The sequence below is a fragment of the Cydia strobilella genome, chromosome 17 (assembly GCF_947568885.1).
Source record: "Cydia strobilella chromosome 17, ilCydStro3.1, whole genome shotgun sequence".
In the NCBI taxonomy this organism is placed as follows: Eukaryota; Metazoa; Arthropoda; class Insecta; order Lepidoptera; family Tortricidae; genus Cydia; species Cydia strobilella.
This window is the reverse complement of record NC_086057.1, coordinates 2,846,806-2,864,263: the sequence shown is the minus strand read 5'-3', so window position 1 is coordinate 2,864,263 and position 17,458 is coordinate 2,846,806. Positions and strand designations below refer to the sequence as shown.

The 17,458-nt window shown below is 35.7% G+C and overlaps 1 protein-coding gene and 1 long non-coding RNA gene across 2 annotated transcripts in view; both read right to left on the bottom strand.

The window, feature by feature from the left end:
- The window catches only part of LOC134748803 (A disintegrin and metalloproteinase with thrombospondin motifs 7), a 140,759-nt gene extending 124,196 nt beyond the window's left edge, over nucleotides 1-16,563 (bottom strand). The window contains exon 1 of the mRNA XM_063683597.1: nucleotides 16,210-16,563. The gene's annotated coding sequence lies outside the window, so the exon portion shown is untranslated. The remainder of the gene's footprint in view (nucleotides 1-16,209) is intronic.
- Nucleotides 56-246, bottom strand: LOC134748940 (uncharacterized). Its single transcript, XR_010128449.1, has 2 exons — nucleotides 189-246; nucleotides 56-140 (listed from the first exon to the last, which is right to left on the bottom strand). It is a non-coding gene; the product is annotated as an uncharacterized LOC134748940 (long non-coding RNA).
- Nucleotides 16,564-17,458: the final 895 nt, after the last annotated feature.

Below are 17,458 nucleotides of genomic sequence, written 5' to 3'. Positions count from 1 at the left end.
CTCATCTCTTTTTCGACATTGGACCACCAGGTTGCTGGTCTTCTGCATCTTCCCCTGGGGTTGCTTGGGATGTTCATAGCCTTCCTCACTGTGTAGTTTTCGTCCCTTCGCATAACGTGCCCATACCACCTCATTCTACTCTCTTTGAGTTTTTCGGAAATAGGCGCTACCTTGAACGAGCCGCGTACATGTTCATTGCGAACCTTATCGAGTCGCGTGACTCCGCCGGCCCACCTAAGCATTTTCCCAAACTAATGAATGACCTAAGTCATATTAATGTTAAATTAAACTAATGAATTAACTAAGTCATATTAATGTTATTATAAAACTATACAACATCTGTTGTATCAAGATTAAAATACTGTGTTTGACACGCGTCCACAATAAAATGCTCTAATTGTGTCAATTCAAACGTTTTCGATGAGCTTGCAACACTTTTACAGTCATTATCGAAAATAACACATTTAATTCATAAAAATATCGCAAACGTGACACAAAGCGAACATCAGATAATGCTGTCCAGAAATAAACCAAATTAAAGAAACACCTCATTCGTATTTCAACCGTAAAATAATATGAATATGGTTGAAAATAATAATTGCATGTTGTAATTTTGCATGTTTTCGTGAGTAGGAATGCAATTACAGAGATAGACAATAGTACGCCGGGTGAAATAAATCGTATGATTTAATTGGCCAATCAACGATAAAAGTGTTGACTCAATTCAATTCCACTTTTAAATTTATTTACTTTGACCTACAATTATTATTGTATCCTACCCGAAAAAGATTTATGTTTTATCTTTTTTACACGCCAAACAGTAAAATGATTTTTATTTTAACTTTTTTAGAATTTGTCGTTAGGTTCAGGATACAAATGCGCAGGCGTCTTTCTTTTGCGAATAGAAAATAAACAGAATATATTTTTGAAGTAAAACTTCTTTAGGCGCGACTAGAAGGTAATTCAGATTTTCAGTAGTGACACACGCACAATAGGACACACAACAAAGTGCCAATAGAGCGATAAACGTCATCGTCAAAAAAGTTTTACTTCAATCGCGCGTAAAGATTACACGCATACACTTTTTATTTGTATTTATTCACAATACAAACAGTCAGAATATTGTGGGATTTTCATGCGAAAAATTTGTTAAACATGATATTAAACATAGTAATGGCATCAACAAATGTCACCAATAATCTCATGCAATTTGCAATACACTGCGGCATTTGATCGACCGATTAAACTCGTTGCTCCTACTCAGCTGGCAATTATCTAAAATCGCATGACATTTGTTGCACCGTCTGTAGAAGTTTTAATGCACATGACCTACCTCTGCTGTAATACGAGTACAATCAGATGACCAATAAACATTTACAGCGGTACCGGCATTCTTATCAAAGCCTGAGCTGGTGTGGTGTGTTGGTGATGGTGTGGTGGTGGTGTGTGTGGTGTGTGGTGGCTGGTGTGGGCTGGTGGTGGTAGCTGGTGGTGGAGCGCTGGTGGCTTGATATTTACCAGTCGCTTTTCGGTGAAGGAAACACATCGTGAGGAAACCGGACTAATCCCAACAAGGCTTAGTTCCCCTCTGGGTTGGAAGGTCATATGGCAGTCGCTTTCGTAAGAACTAGTGCCTACGCCAATTCTTGGGATTAGTTGCCAAGCGGACCCCAGGCTCCCATGAGCCGTGGCAAAAAATGCCGGGACAACGCGAGGAAGATGATGACCGGCATTCTTATCAAAGTTTCATTACAATCCAACACGTAGTTTTAAAATGAGAGCGGAACTACGTTTGCATGGGAAGGTGCAATTCGGCCGAGCGTGCCGGGGACTCTTAAGGCTCGCCGCCATTAATTGAGCCGTACAATAAAGGTGTTAATAAGCTTGTCACTCGCATGCAATTTGCATTCACGTAACTTTGTAGCGGGTCTGGCGTCACAGTTGTTTCGATCAGTAGTACAACTGAAGTTGGATTTTAGTTTTGTCTTTCGACATTTTCTCATGCGTACTTCGTACGATTTTTTATTATGAAATATTTGTGGTGAACGAATAGTTGAATACTCTTTTATTGTGAAAAAATTTGTAGCTTAAGTACCTGTTCGGCACCATTAGATAGCTGGACTAAATTGATACTTGTCTGTTTAAACAGATATAGGTACGCCATCGGTACGCTAAAATTAAGAATTTATCTAATTAAGAGTTTAATCGTTAAAAATATTCTTTAACTAGGTAACTTTAAATAGGTCCGAGTCCATAGAAATACATATTATGTATAGATATTTTTTCGACATCTATATTACATATATTATATATTGTTCTATTTACAATATTCGTACTGTTTTGTCTTCTTTTTTTAATAATTTCAAAATAACAGTTATGTAATAATTATCAATATACACGTATGTTTTCTTTTCGTCCAGGTGGCTTCATATTATAGTAAACAGACAATGCAACCAATATGTCAAGACAATCTCTAATCCGTGTCCCGTGTCGTATATAAACGACTGACCTGACCTACTGCTGTATCTTGACTGCGTACGTGCGCACACGCCGCGCGCCGGAAATGTCCACCGTCGACTTGTCTACACATATTACTTTACACGATGTTTAATGTATCGGTTAATAATTTTTCGCTAATTACCTACGTGCCTGTACAGTAAATAGTATTTAACTGCAAATCCGTTCTAAATTGAGCACAGACTGTTGGTCGCCACGTGTTAAAGTTACAAAAACCGAACGTGAAAGCAATACGGATACCTATACCACGAGTCACTGGCAATGTCAAACGAAACTGACATATACTCTAATGTCTACGTACTTTATTTATATATCTCGCTCGCACTAATATGCCAGTACAAGTGAGATGCATAGAAAGTAAGTTACGTTCACGCCAAACTGGTGGTAGCTGTACTAATGATTTTTAGAAAAAATTAAACATTTGCAATATGAGAACCGCGTTTTTATTTCATCCAACTAACGAAGAAAACTTCTCTTATTTTGGAGTAGGACAACATAATTATAAGTAGATTCATCGCAATGTGTAACTAACGGTGTTTGCCAGACTTCGAAAGTTCGAATACACGCGTTTGCGCTTTACTTACTCTCGTTCTTTTCAGTTTCATAATTAGAGCAAATAAAAATACTTATTTATATACTTATGTAATTTCGCCTCACAATCAAACTATTGTCAACACTTAGAATATGCCAATTTATGCATTGAAATGCGAATGTCTGTTTTTTTGCAGTAATTGAAGAGTCCGTCCGTGTAGGCGAAGGCAAGGATACATAAATCTGTCCCAGCCTGTCCGGAGAAAATAGTGAAACGTGCATCGTACTGCGCTATTTTAAATATCGTAGGCGGCTGAAGTGTCTGCGGTCTCGCTGCGGAGATATAGGGCTCGCTGACTCACAATTTGCCATCGTCTTTGACTGCGCGTGACTTACCGTCAGGTCCAAAAAGTCGGCATAATGTCCACTTCCACTGGCAATTTTTTTATTTAATAATTATTGCTGTGATTTTACTATTTCTAATTCCGAACATCATTGTAAATAAATGATATTTTCCGTATGTTAAATTTCCTGATATATCTACCTATCATTATATCATCGTCATCTCACAATCAGGAAAACATTTTATAAAAGGCTGATTGATGATAAATTTTAGTTATAAGTTAATAAAACTAAATTCTAAAGGAAAAAAAGTCACTACAATGGTGTTGCAATGTTTTTAATATAACATAACTGAAGTAATTATAATTTATTTACTAAATCATACATTGTAAATAAATAACAACCTGCTTAGTTTATAGAAACAATCCGAATTAACGTTTTATAATTTAACACTCTTCAATAAAAACGTTTAATATGAAAAACACGTGCGCTCTCAATTTATTTGACGTGGAATCTCGCATACATATGTATTAGGTGTAATAACAATTTTTATGTTAATCTTAATTTGGCCAGTTCGCAGCATAAAATACCATTTTATACTACGTTATTTCGGGTCTGAACGTTAAATATAATTGTGTTTGTGAAGGGTATAATTCAGTTGGAAGAATGAACCGAATTGAATTGAATAGGTAATAAATAATCATTGTTCTCGTTCCTATGTACAACATTCTCGTTCCTATGTACAACATTTAAGGTGTGTAACTCAAGTATATATGTACTACGTACATTTATGGCGTTATTCATAAACGCGCTACAAGGTACAAGCCTCATTAGCTAATCTTTTGTCTTAATCTCTCATTTTGACTTACGTGTTTGTAAGAAAGGGATAATTTAGGCTTCTATAATTTTGTGAATAAGGGAGTAGGTATGCACGAATATGTAATTACCTATAGATCGATATTTGGACCTTAATTTATTAGCAAAATCGCACTATCTTCGGTAGAAAACATTATATGCGAAACATTAGGTAATTAGGTACCTAATGTTTCGCAACTGAAAGGTTATCTAATAGATATATTTTTAGTTACATCTATTTTAATCTCGTTCTGTATTTTCTCTCTCTCATCATTAGAAGTATGCAATAAAGCATTGCATTTTGCTTGTCGTCTACGCCCCAATACACTTATACGAAATATCGTCTGTTAATTTTAAGAAATACATTTTTAAACATTTAAGGGGCGTATTCAGAAAGGCATAGCGTTAAAACTGTCATCTAAGCATGACGCATTGGTATTCAAATTGGTATCACATACCCGTTCCCCAATTCGCCCCCTGGGCAGCGCTAACTGCCATAATATATTTCATAACGTCGATGTGTACGGATATTCATATTCATCAACCGGCTGCAAGCGCCAAATCTGCTTCGCTAACGACTTCGTAAACTGTTTACGACTTGTACGAATCGCGTTGAACAGATTTCCCAATAACGTTGGCAAAAACTACAAACTTTACGAGCATTCTGCACTACTCGTACATAAGCGAGAGAGAATAGTAAACGGTACTCGGAAACCATCAATATGTGTCATTACATCACGTTTTCATCCAAATTTACTTCACCTAATGACTATGTTAATTCTTGAGTAACACTATTGTAGTAAAGGATATTGTCGCCGGTTCGAGGTAGTGTTGGAACTTCCAACTTGGAAGGAATTCGAGTCTTTTGAGTCTAAATTTGACGAACTCGACTCGTTTTACGGTTACAAGACTGCGCAAAAAACTTTCGAATCTTTTAACCGCGCAACTCTAAAGAACTTGCGACTCCGTCAAATATTTTTTGGCTATATCTAAATATTAGTACTTAGCAGGATACAAAATAAAGTACATGAAGACTATGCATTTTTTTTTGGAAAAAAATGAGAGCTCTGAATAGAACTCAGGTATCTACAAAAGACTCTACCGGTGTGGCATGTAATACGAGCATAAAATTAAACTGTAGGCTGTACTCCTCATTCTGACCAACATTTGTTCAGCGACTTTGAAAAATAACTTTTGTTATGATTTTTAATGTCATTGAGTAGAAATAGAATGTAAGTATTTAAATTAATTACTTCTTAACGTTTAATTCATAATCTTGGTGGGACATCTGCGCGTCCGAGCTGTACCTAAATTAATGAGCTTGTCACTTTTCTGGCGCGACAGAGAACGTGTAGATTTAGTCTTTGTTCTAACAAGTTCATTGTACTGCCGAGGAGATTTTTAGCGCTTTTAAATCAAAAACGTCTAATCTATAAATAACTCCAGACGGTTTAAAAATAGAAAACATTAAAAATAATGTTGATTGTTTGACAAAACCACATTCATGTCACATTTTCACACCGACCTTTTGCCATCACAGAATAATTATTGATTCTATGCAAGATTGCTCATCTTTTTGTACACTTACCTTTTTTGTGTATTTTTATACTGTTTTGTCTATTTAAATAGGCGGATAGTACATTTAGTTTTTCACAAAAACCAATTGCTATTTAGAAATATCATAAAAAATCATCATGTATTCGGTTTCCTTGTGTTGATTATCAGTTGGTTCAATCCTTATGCCAATTTCCATTAATGAAATCACTCGTTTACATTGCTCTTTGAGTGTATCAAACCCCTTGTGTCTATAATCGTCTTCTTTTGATCTAATCAGTTATTATTTAAAAAGCAAAAAACGGTAGCAATAAAAATATTTTTTGTTGAATTATTTTTTTATTGTACCCATGTCCGGTGCTACATTAAACAAGCCATTTAAACCTCGAACCATGTCCACTTACCTACCTAAGCCTACGCAAGTACGTACAACCTATTGTACTTCATAAGGTATCTTGTACCTAGCTCAATTAATAACCAATCTTCATCGCTCCATAGACACCTGCCACGATTATTAAAGGGGATTTAAAAGTGGGCTCGGCCACAAGAAAGCCGCCGACATTGCTAAATTTAAAGTAGGCGTTGGCATTACAATGATCGATATGACCTGATATAAAAACGTAAGTTATCGAACTTACTGTACGCGAAAAAATCTCCGGTAGTTAACCTTCGCAAGGACATCTGACAAGCGATGTCAGAAGATCAAAGAAATGAATGGCGATTGTTTCTGCGGATAAAAGATCGTCTTCGCTCCGTGGACCGAATGTCTGTCGATGACTTACAGCATTCGTAAGTGTCTGTCAGACTTGTCTTTTTTTCTAAGACGAATGTAAAACGTTTACTATTCTGTACGGCGGGAGTAGGTAGGTTATCTTTTAGCTAGATTTTGTCTGACAGTTTAAGTGAGGTAAATCGGAAGAACATTAGGTTAGGATCATCTGAAATTGGTATCAACCAATTTTCGTTATTTGCAAATCTGAAGTGGTGAATATTAGTATTTACAACTTAAATGTAATATTTCAATGAAATGCAACGATAAGTATTGGATTATCCAGTCAAACCCTTGTACCGGTTTTTATTTTTGGATTTTAATTGTTAGCAGTGACCGTTGCAATAGTGCCACAATTTTTGTTGCTCGGATAAATCGGCAGATTTAACGACGTAAATGCTGGCTCTGACGTCCGTATTTCAGGGTTCCGTCGCATCAAAACATCGCAACCCTTTAGCTGCCATGCACATCAGTCTCTACAGGTAGCAGAGCTCAACGAGGGAGAGGAGTGTTAGGGTCGGGAACGCGCATGTATGTAACTCCTCTGAAGTTGCAGGCGTACACAGGCTACGGAGACTAATATCTCAATATTAATTTCATAATTTCTCTACATTATTTCAAATATAAGCAGGTAAAAATGCTGCTGTAATAATTTAGAAAATTTTAAATTTTGGCAAGTGCTCCTTATAAGGACGATTTCCGATACACATATATACATAAACACATAATATTTCAGACTAGCAGTTTCTCATGCTAGGTACTTAGGTAGGCTTTTATCAGCTTAACATAATGTATGTTTTGTTTTATGCATGAAGATATGAAATACCGTTGTTTTCTTAATGATAGTTGTAGCTGAGCACTGGTTAGATAATATTCATTGATAAAATAATAGGTCATCTACATTACAACTTTTCATGCAGTTACCACATGCGTTTCTAGAAATCTAGAGTTTTACATGTCGAGCGTTTTTCGACTTAAAATACGTGAGTGACCCGTTATTAATATATTTAATATGTCTGTGTCTCACGGAAGTTTTGTTATTAAAATCTAGAGTTTTAATTGACAAACATTTTAAGTAATTGTACACACTTATTGCAATAAAAGATCAATTTCGTACATAGTACATAATACGTTTCGTAGTAGTACGTAGTTTTCGTTGTAAATAGTAATGAGTAAAAATCGTGAAAGTTTAAATCAGTGAATTTCGTACAAAACTAATTGTGCATTTTATGCATTGCTTTTAATTTATTTGTGCTTGTTTTTCTTTTTCATGTAAAACGTCTTCAAGATCAAACCAATACATTTTTGAAATTAATAAAGTCAATCTTGTCTTCATTCCAATCTTTAACATTAAAAGCGGCCTGCAGATACATATGAGACGGTTCACGTTAAAACCATTAGCTATGTGACACAGAGCCAGATTTGTTTCCAATTCTTTTATTATATTACCTATCATGATTCATAAAAATCAGATATCGGTTTTCCAGGTATAGGTATACCTACACCTACTCTTAGAAACTCCAAGAAAAGCTATAAAATTTATCACAATGTTAAACAAATTATTTACTTCGGTAGTCATAATAATTGTGAGGGAGATTGCTTCGTATCATCGGATGTGGATAAACTTTGGCCTGAGGTTGTTGTACATATCTTTAACAATTTTGACCATTATCCTTGACTTTAGAAAGTTGATAATACCATTGACTTGAATTGTAGGTATAACATGAAATATGAAAATTAAATAACATGGCGTGCTGGCGTTTTATAATACTTAATAAAAGGATAGTAATTGCAACTGTGATGTTGCCCAGCAATAAAAACTTTACGAGTAGCCCGCAGCTCATAGTTCTAAAATAAAAATCACAAATCGGTACTCATCGGTCACGAGAGTTATCTGTAAACACGTTGATTAGATGCGGCATTTAATTTAATGTGCTCGACCGTCCGTCACGAGTCCAATAATGATAATAATGACGCAAAAATAATATCTTTAGAGCCACTCGACGCAAATCACCGCAAGTGATAGCCAGAAGAGATGTTACGCAAAATCCCTTTACCAATTTGGCACAGCCTCTTAGGTACATTGTTTTAAAGCGACCATATGAAATTATTCTTTGAATTAGTCGGGAAATTAATTATATGCGTTATAATCCGTTTCCGGTTTTATTTTAAAAATATTTAGCATTTCATGTTTTTTGTAATTCCGTTGGTAATACCTTCGTGCTAAATAAATTTCTTTTGTCTGTTCTAATCAATGTTCTAACTATGTCAATTAAATAAATTACCACATATTAGTTTTAAATGTTCTCTTTTTATTGCCCAGTAATCTAGATCAAATGCAACACGTCCTAGTTAGCAAATTCGTAGGTAATTAATCTGTAATGCTATAAACTTATGTATTATAGGTATTGTACATGTCACAGAAATGAAAAACAAAATAAATTCTACTCACCTCGCAGTAGCTAATATAAAATCTGGTCATATTTATAGTGCCGGGTTCATGGCTGAGTATACCTAGTTTATTTCGGTGCGTTCATTTCTTTACGTTCCCAAGTTCACGGAAACCAGATGGAACGAACTGGGGCAATAGGCCAAGTCTTTGAACGTTCTAAAATCATGTTAACGCTATTAATTACATTTTACATCTCTAGACTAACAGTCAATATTACCTACGAGCTAGGAACTTGAGCGGCGCGATATCGATTTAGGTTCGAGTCACTAGGAAAATCACGTACGACCCAAATCTGCAGCCGCAATAGGTGTTCACATATGGCGCGCTGGTTTTGTAGAATTTATGACTAAAAAAATCGGGGACACAGCTGACACCTAGGTGGTTTAGATATTTCTATAGGAAGTAATAAATTATAAAAAGAAATGATGCAGCCCAGTTTCCGCATTTATACAATTCTGGGAGGGCAATGTATTACCATAGAGTAACTTATACTAGAGCGGTACTGTCATAGTAAATTTTGTAACCCCAGTAAATTCACTGCCATCTGTCGACACACTTTAAAACTAAAAATAAATATTTATAAAAATACGATAAAATGTATTTAAATATGGATAAATGATTTTTTTATTTGCATTAATTATTTTTATATGATTTTGACCCATGTTATTTCACTGGTATGCGTTAAAATTATAAATAACAAACGAAATAGTCAACGCCCTCTATACGAGTGTAGGCCAAAACTAGTGGCGCCATCTGATCGAAAATCAAATTTTCGTGATTTTCGAGGCACGTTTTTTCCTTAGACTGTATCCATCTATTACGGAGTTAAATCTATCTTTGGTATTACCTACTTACAAAGGTAGCTATGCGAGGCAAGACAAACTAGTAGACTTAATTACTAATTTTTTAATAAGTAAGAGTGAATGTGCTATGTGGTATCTGCAATAATCCGTAATCATTACTATTCTCAAATTCGTCAAATGAAGTAAATACATTTGCCATCGTTATTATCAGGCTTTTAGTCAAGGTATTGCATTATGGGCACTTTTGCACCGGAAGCGATAACGAACGGGTTTGACTAAATTACCTCGTGTAATTATATAATTATTTGTAACGTATAAGTTGTGACATGTATATTAAATAATATTGTATTTGGTCAAGGTGTAATGGATTTATTTGATTTATTATGGAAACTTATAGTTATTGTTAATTAATAGTTATTTATTTCCGCAAAGGCGTTTAGAGCATATCAATAAATAGTTTGTGTTTACTGTCCACTTCTGTAGAGCTATGGCACGATAACCATACCAAGGTACTTATTATAGCTATCATATAGATCTTATTCATTCCAGATAAGATAACATAAGACTAGAAGATCACAGAATCAGAGATTCTATACTTTTTAGGGTTCCGTACCCAAAGGGTAAAAACGGGACCCTATTACTAAGACTCCGCTGTCCGTCTGTCCGTCTGTCTGTCTGTCACCAGGCTGTATCTCATGAACCGTGATAGATAGACAGTTGAAATTTTCACAGATGATGTATTTCTGTTGCCGCTATAACAACAAATACTGAAAACAGAATAATATAAATATTTAAATGGGGCTCCCATACAACCAACGTGATTTCTTTGCTGTTTTTTTCCGTAATGGTACGGAACCCTTCGTGCGCGAGTCCGACTCGCACTTGGCCGGTTTTTTTTGTGAAGTTGTACAGAAAACAAAGTTGAATCGAATTCGATTTCGAAACAACATGAACGAATACGAAAGAAAATTGTAGACAATGATAAAACTGAACCGTGTTCCAAGTTCGACGTGTTTCCTCTTTATCGCACTTGTGAATTCGTACGTAAGTGTGACAGGGAGGCAGCACGTCGAACGTGGTTGTTGCCCTCTGCCTCTTTAGGTGTTTTATACGCAAACCATCTTTAGGTATTTATTGTAAACTACAATTCCAATATTGTATTATTCACAAATAATGATGATATGAAATGAAAGTCGCTAAAATTATTGGTGGATAAATTGGGTAGAAATATTTTCTTCATCGATATTGGAGCGTATAACTGAGAAATGTTACTTATTGAACGACATCCTAAGAATTGCACCATAAAGAACAATTTTTCCTTCTATCTAATCCTATATGAAATTGCCTGTAGGTATCTACTAAAACACAAATGAGAGAAACTATTATGTAGTCCGTTTTTGTGAAGATTAAGTTAAAAAAATCGTTGTACATTACTCTATCGCAATAAAGTGTCAATGTCTGCAAAGTAACAACATTTGAATATATTAAATCAGTAAAAGTGACAAGGTATTCAAATAGCTAACGATTTTGAAGGCAGACCTACTTCAAGGTTAGAGAGGTCCGTCAGTTTACATACAATACAGCCGTGATGTGCCGTCTTCACACAGCAATGTCTTGAAACTGTCAAACAGTTTTTGAACATTTCAGACAGTTAAATAAAGTTTACGATATATCGTGTACCTAATGCGTAGCAAGGCCTTTCATTTGAAAAAAAAAGAGTAAAAATCAATTCTCTTAAAATACGTCTACGAAAAAGGTCGAAGCTGCTGAACCTAGCAGTCTAGACGCAAAACTAAACTATGTCACCTCAGAATCCAGACGGCGGTCAAAACTCCTAAGTTTAGCGCATAGAGAATCGATATGACACGCATGCTCAGCCATAGTTCATTATGTATCCTGGTTAGGTTTCTTAGGAACAATGAAGTTCCGAAGGCCACGGCACAAGTTCACGCGCGGAGTCGTCGACCGGGCTTATCATTAGCATTCAATACGGCGACGTATTATGGGGCTTTCTAATGCCAGATTACTGAGATTACTTAATTGTTTTTCAAGATGGTGGTTGCTGAAAATATTTTTAGATGACGGTAAATGTTTCTGTGGAATCTATGGTAAGGTACAATTATAACCTAGAACTAAATGTGAAGGATTGTGAACTAATTGTGATATGATATGATTACTTAAATTATAAAGGCAATATTAGAGTTGTTCAATTAAAATTGTGATTATTTTATATTAGCATTATACATATAATATTAAACAGTTTTCGCAATCTGGTCTGGTCATCCATATAATTTGTTTTTAAAATAAGTACTTCAAATTAGAATTGATCAGTTACTGCCCAGAATGTTGCACTCGACATTTTATTGTGAATACTATGGCCATATGCATGCACTCATTTATTTTAAATATCAATACGTGTGCGTAACGAAGACTTGCAGCTGTCATAAGAGGAATTATTCCTGGCGGGTCCACAGTTAGTATAAGATAAACTTTTAAATACTCGTATTTACTACAAAAAAGCTGCAACCCACAATGCATATCAAATTAAAGGTACCAACCTAAGTGTAGTTAATAATAATTTCAACTTAAGAACTTTTAGTGCCTACAAGAATAAGCAAAACGTAACGTTATCGCAATTTTAGCATGTTTAAAATTAAACATAAAGAGGAAAAAACATTAATTATACTTAATATCAAAGTATAATATCAAATCAAAATCATTATAATTTTAAACGATAGGTATACCTATCGTTTGCCTGGTCTTGAATTCGCACAAGCCATTTGAGCATAAGATTTTAACTGAATGATTATTTTCATAGAAATTTTACAGTTGTAGGTACATATGTACATGAGAGGTTAAATCGAATGTCAATCAGACTACACAACACCTAAGCAGCAGACTAGAAAACTAGGTTCGCAGACTTAAGCAGTTAAAATACAAAGAAAGTCTCTTAAATATATTCCATTGCATTTATATATAATAGCTGACGTAAAATTAAATTTGAACGCCGTAGTAAGTTCTACATGTAGTATTTACCTTTATGATACTCAGATTGAATTGTAGTCGAATTTTTAATTTTCATTAGATTAGGGAAAACACGCTGCGCGCCCGCCGCGCGCCGTTTTTCGGCGCTCGAAAGTCGTAACTATTGTTAGAGCCATGATAACGTTCGGCCTTCATCGGGGCCAGGGCTCGGTCCGGCCCGAGTTCACGAGCGAGGGCCGACTTTATTACTCCAGTACATTTAACCCATTTTTACTGACGCAATATCGTTTTTATCTTCATATAAACCAATCAATAAAAGCGCTTCTCCGATCTATCCATCATCGTTTCCTGGCCCATTTATGCTTTATGTTATTCATTAAGATTAGGGCTTACGGGATGATATCATTGGCCTTGAACCTATTGCGTTGCTACCAGTTCTCACGAGCGTAACGCTAAAATTGACAAAGACAATTTAATTGGAACAAACTGCTGAAGGCGAGGACGTGACATAACGTGGTGTTAATGAGCATACATATACTTTACAATGAACTAAATGGCAAGACAGGTCGCGATATGGGCAAAATAAAATGGTATGGCTTACGACTATTATGTTGAACAATATTGAATTTGTTTAAAAGTGGAAAAATTACTGCCTTGGGTGAGACTTGAACTCACGGCCTCTGGATAGATACTCCAGCGCTCTGCCAACTGAGCCACCGAGACCTCATCCATAGTCAGCAAATCTTCCCACTATATGGGTCTAGGGGACCCTAGCGACATCTACCGTAAGAGTGTTACACTTCTTAATCGGCCACCGGAGTTCCAAGTCTCACCCAAGGCAGTAATTTTTCCACTTTTAAATTTATTCTAAGCTTAATAGCATCGATCGCAGACGTTTCTGCTTGTTAAAAATTAATATTGAATTTGTCTTATTAGAAGGTGAGTAAAGAGAGATGATTTGACCTATTGGGAACTTCATGTCGTATATACCGCAATGGTATGTTCCTACAACGCAACCAATTCGCATGATTAGAAGTTTTATATAAATTAAATATCTAATTTTTTTATTAGTAACTGGCAAGTTTATTCGATTTGTTTACCTCACTATTTTAAACGCTTAAAGTAGACTATAAATAGCGTGATATACTCGTAAACGCGACGGAACTTACGTGGATAAGGTATGGTACTCGCACTAAGCCATGCCCATAAAATAAACTGCAACAACGAGGCTATATTTGCATTCAATTACCTACATAATCTACGGAAAATAAGTAACCGTGACGAAATGCTGCGTATGTTGATAATAAACCATGCGACTCGATCGGGCAATAGCTAAATCTTGCAAAATGGTATGTGTTGCAAGCTAAGGCTGGGCCAAAGGAGAGTTAGTAAGGACTCGCATCTTTTGAGTAGGTAGGTGCGAATTTTGTGAGTTCGACTCAGTTTGGCCAAGAGATCAGTACGTTTTAAAAAGATTGTACGTTTTTAAGTTAGCCGTTTTTCGAGCCCTTCTCAATGGTGCCCCGAAAAATATACTATCATGTATCTAATAAAGACTCCGTAATCACTTTTTGAAGTTTGAAATTTAAAATACCTACCTTATAAAAATCATTGTTTTTAATTTTTCTTTTTTGCGTTATTGTGTATTATATATCTAAAACATGAATTATATAGAGGCATAACACATTTCAGAGCTGTGAGATTTTTTTTGTGTCTTCCTTACGAGACCAAGATAACTGCTCGAGCAGTGATCTTGGTTTTTTTTGTGTCATCCTTACGAGAGATTCAAATCCCTATACAAGCTTAGGTAAATTATACGATCGAGTGCTTGTGGGTCTGGACAGGACCCGAACTATACCGAGCACTAGCATCGAGCTTCGCAAGCTCCCGGTAAGTAATAGCCAAGGATGCTAAATAGTGACAAAGGAAGGAATTAGCACCGTGTGAAACAGCGGTCGTTCACCCACGTGGAGCGTTTGCGGACTTGTGCTAAATGCCTGAACAATTAGCCGTTACTAGTGCTGCGATTATTTTATATCGGTCATTTCTTCCTTTAATTTATCCTTAGATATAGCTGGCGGCCTAGGTCATGAAAGGATAGTATTTCAACTCAGCTCTGTTCTGCAGACGAGGAATGGCTGTGCCACTGTACCTTGTCACAGCGACAAATATGAGATTTCTTGGCAGCTTTCATATTTGTTGTCATTTTGATAGGGAGCGAACTGGCACAGTCTAATTCCTTGACAGTACTTAAGTACCTTACCTATTATGTACCGCTGAATTCATCCTGCGTAAAGGATGATACAATGAGACGAAAGATATAGGTAACGTTTATCATTTGAAATTTCAATTAGTAACCTAATCGATTTATACGTAATAGTTTTAACATAAACAGGGAATAACTTTACTTTCGCAATTACAATTTTAAATGTGAAAGAAAGGACTGGTCCATACCATTACGGATACGTTAGAATGTCAAAGGCCACACATGTCACCTGACGCTCGGTATCGTAAGGCGATAACCGGGCGAACGTACGAGATTATTATTCACCGTTCATCTATTTATGAAGTCTTTATCTCAATGAATGTTAATTAAACAGGCTATTTATTAAACATTCGACGTCGAAATTGATAAAACATAATTGTCTAACATTATTTAAAGTTATTAAACGACATGTTATCGGTCGCTTAGTATTGATTATTAAATTTATGAAAGGATAAAATTATACAACCACTTTTTGACACAAACATACTTATATCCATCAATTAATTAAATAGTTAAATAAGCGAAACAATAACAGTTTTGAATGATTCGACACAGTTTTGACTGCGTCGAAATATCGGGAGATCGAAAACAATACAAAGGTAATTACGGACCACATCCCGGTCAATTTAAGTCTAGCGAAACGAAATAATTCCTATAATTTATTGTTGCGTTTTCTAAATTTAAACGGGTAACTGAACTCATGGAAATCATTAAATCGTTTGAAAACCTATATAATAATTATAGCATAACATACGGCAATTCTAATACATCATGAACACCTAAAATACCAAGTGACCTAAATAACGGCTCTATAATTTTGCATTAACCGTAAAAAGTAAATTTAATTTAACTCAAACAAATTTATATGAGGGCAACATTTAAACAGGTGACATTTAAGTAGTACCACTATCATTACTGCTTACGACCGTGTTTTACATAGAGACAGTTGAATGGAACATAAGTACTCGGTGACACTTGTACTATTCTAATTCATATTGGCGCGAATTTACTGCATGTAATAACCCTCCTTAGATTCCATTACATCTGTGAGAACATATCAGGAAATTCGCGTGGTGAATTCGTGAATTGGTAAATGGTAAATTAAGTATAAAATTACATAATAATTAGTGCTTACTTGTTATCTATCCATGGTCCCGCGCAGACGGCTGGCAGACGGGATGAGCACGGGTAAAAGTGAAATTTGTGAGCACGCGCGCTAATTTATTCACTGCCAGTGAAAAACGCGTTCGCGCCAACTTTATATAAACACGTGTTCGATAATTAGAATTTCGAATGTGCAGCGTTTGAAATTTGAATTTTTTTTCAGTCGCAAGTGATGTTCGTTCGGTGCACGCGGGCTGGGAGCGGAGCGCGCGTCGCGGCGACTAGAGGGCCACTGGCGGCGCTCGCGCAGAGCCGGCGATCTCAACTCCATTCCAACTTCCATTTAAAAATCGAACGTGCGTGCGTACGCTTTTCCGATCCTAGCTTTCATAGGGTAAACTTGCATATTGAAGAAAAAACTAGGATATAACCAAGGTAACCAATAAAGCGTGGGGTAATGTCTGGTGTAAACGGTTTGTCTACGTAAACGAACAATTAACGATTCAGTACTTACGTATACTAGAATACGTATTACTAGAAAGACCAAAAAAAAATATATTTCACGTACCTATTAAAATTTTACAAGAAAATAATAGATAATTGTTAGGGCTGAAATTTATTATTTTTTGCGAAATATTTTAAACCCCACGCCCAACCATATTTCGATCAACATATCGCATTACCCCTTGTAAATGATGTGCCCCTAAGAAATAGTTTCCTAAATAATTTTTGAAATATCTATTCTTTTTCAGATTAATTTCCTTCACGACTACTACCCACAGGTTGTCTGGAAGAGATCGTTTTAGCGATACAACATCTTTCTCTGTCTGTATTAAAAATAAAAATTTGAATTCATTTATTTAAAACCAACTAAGGATCTAGGTATTGTCTGCCTCAATCTTTTATCGATTGTAATTTTTTGTGCCTGCCAATTTCTTTTATTGTTTATTAATTACCTTTATTTTTTATGAGGGGTTTGACCCGAGATAAGTATGATTACTTTTAAAGCCTGACCGGATATATGATCACGCGCCATGTTGCAGAATTTCACTAGAACTATTTTTTTCATACTATACAGGGGCCCTATTCGAGATGCACAACTGTCAGTTTCGGCTTCAACATCAGTTCAACAGTGGAATGAATCATTTGTTCATCAACTGTGGAAAGTATCATTTGGTACAACCAAAACTCATTCATTGAAAAAATTATGCAACAAAAATCAACTTTGTTTTCTTACTACTATACGGTTTAAAATGGCTCTGAACTCTGCGTGGTTCGGT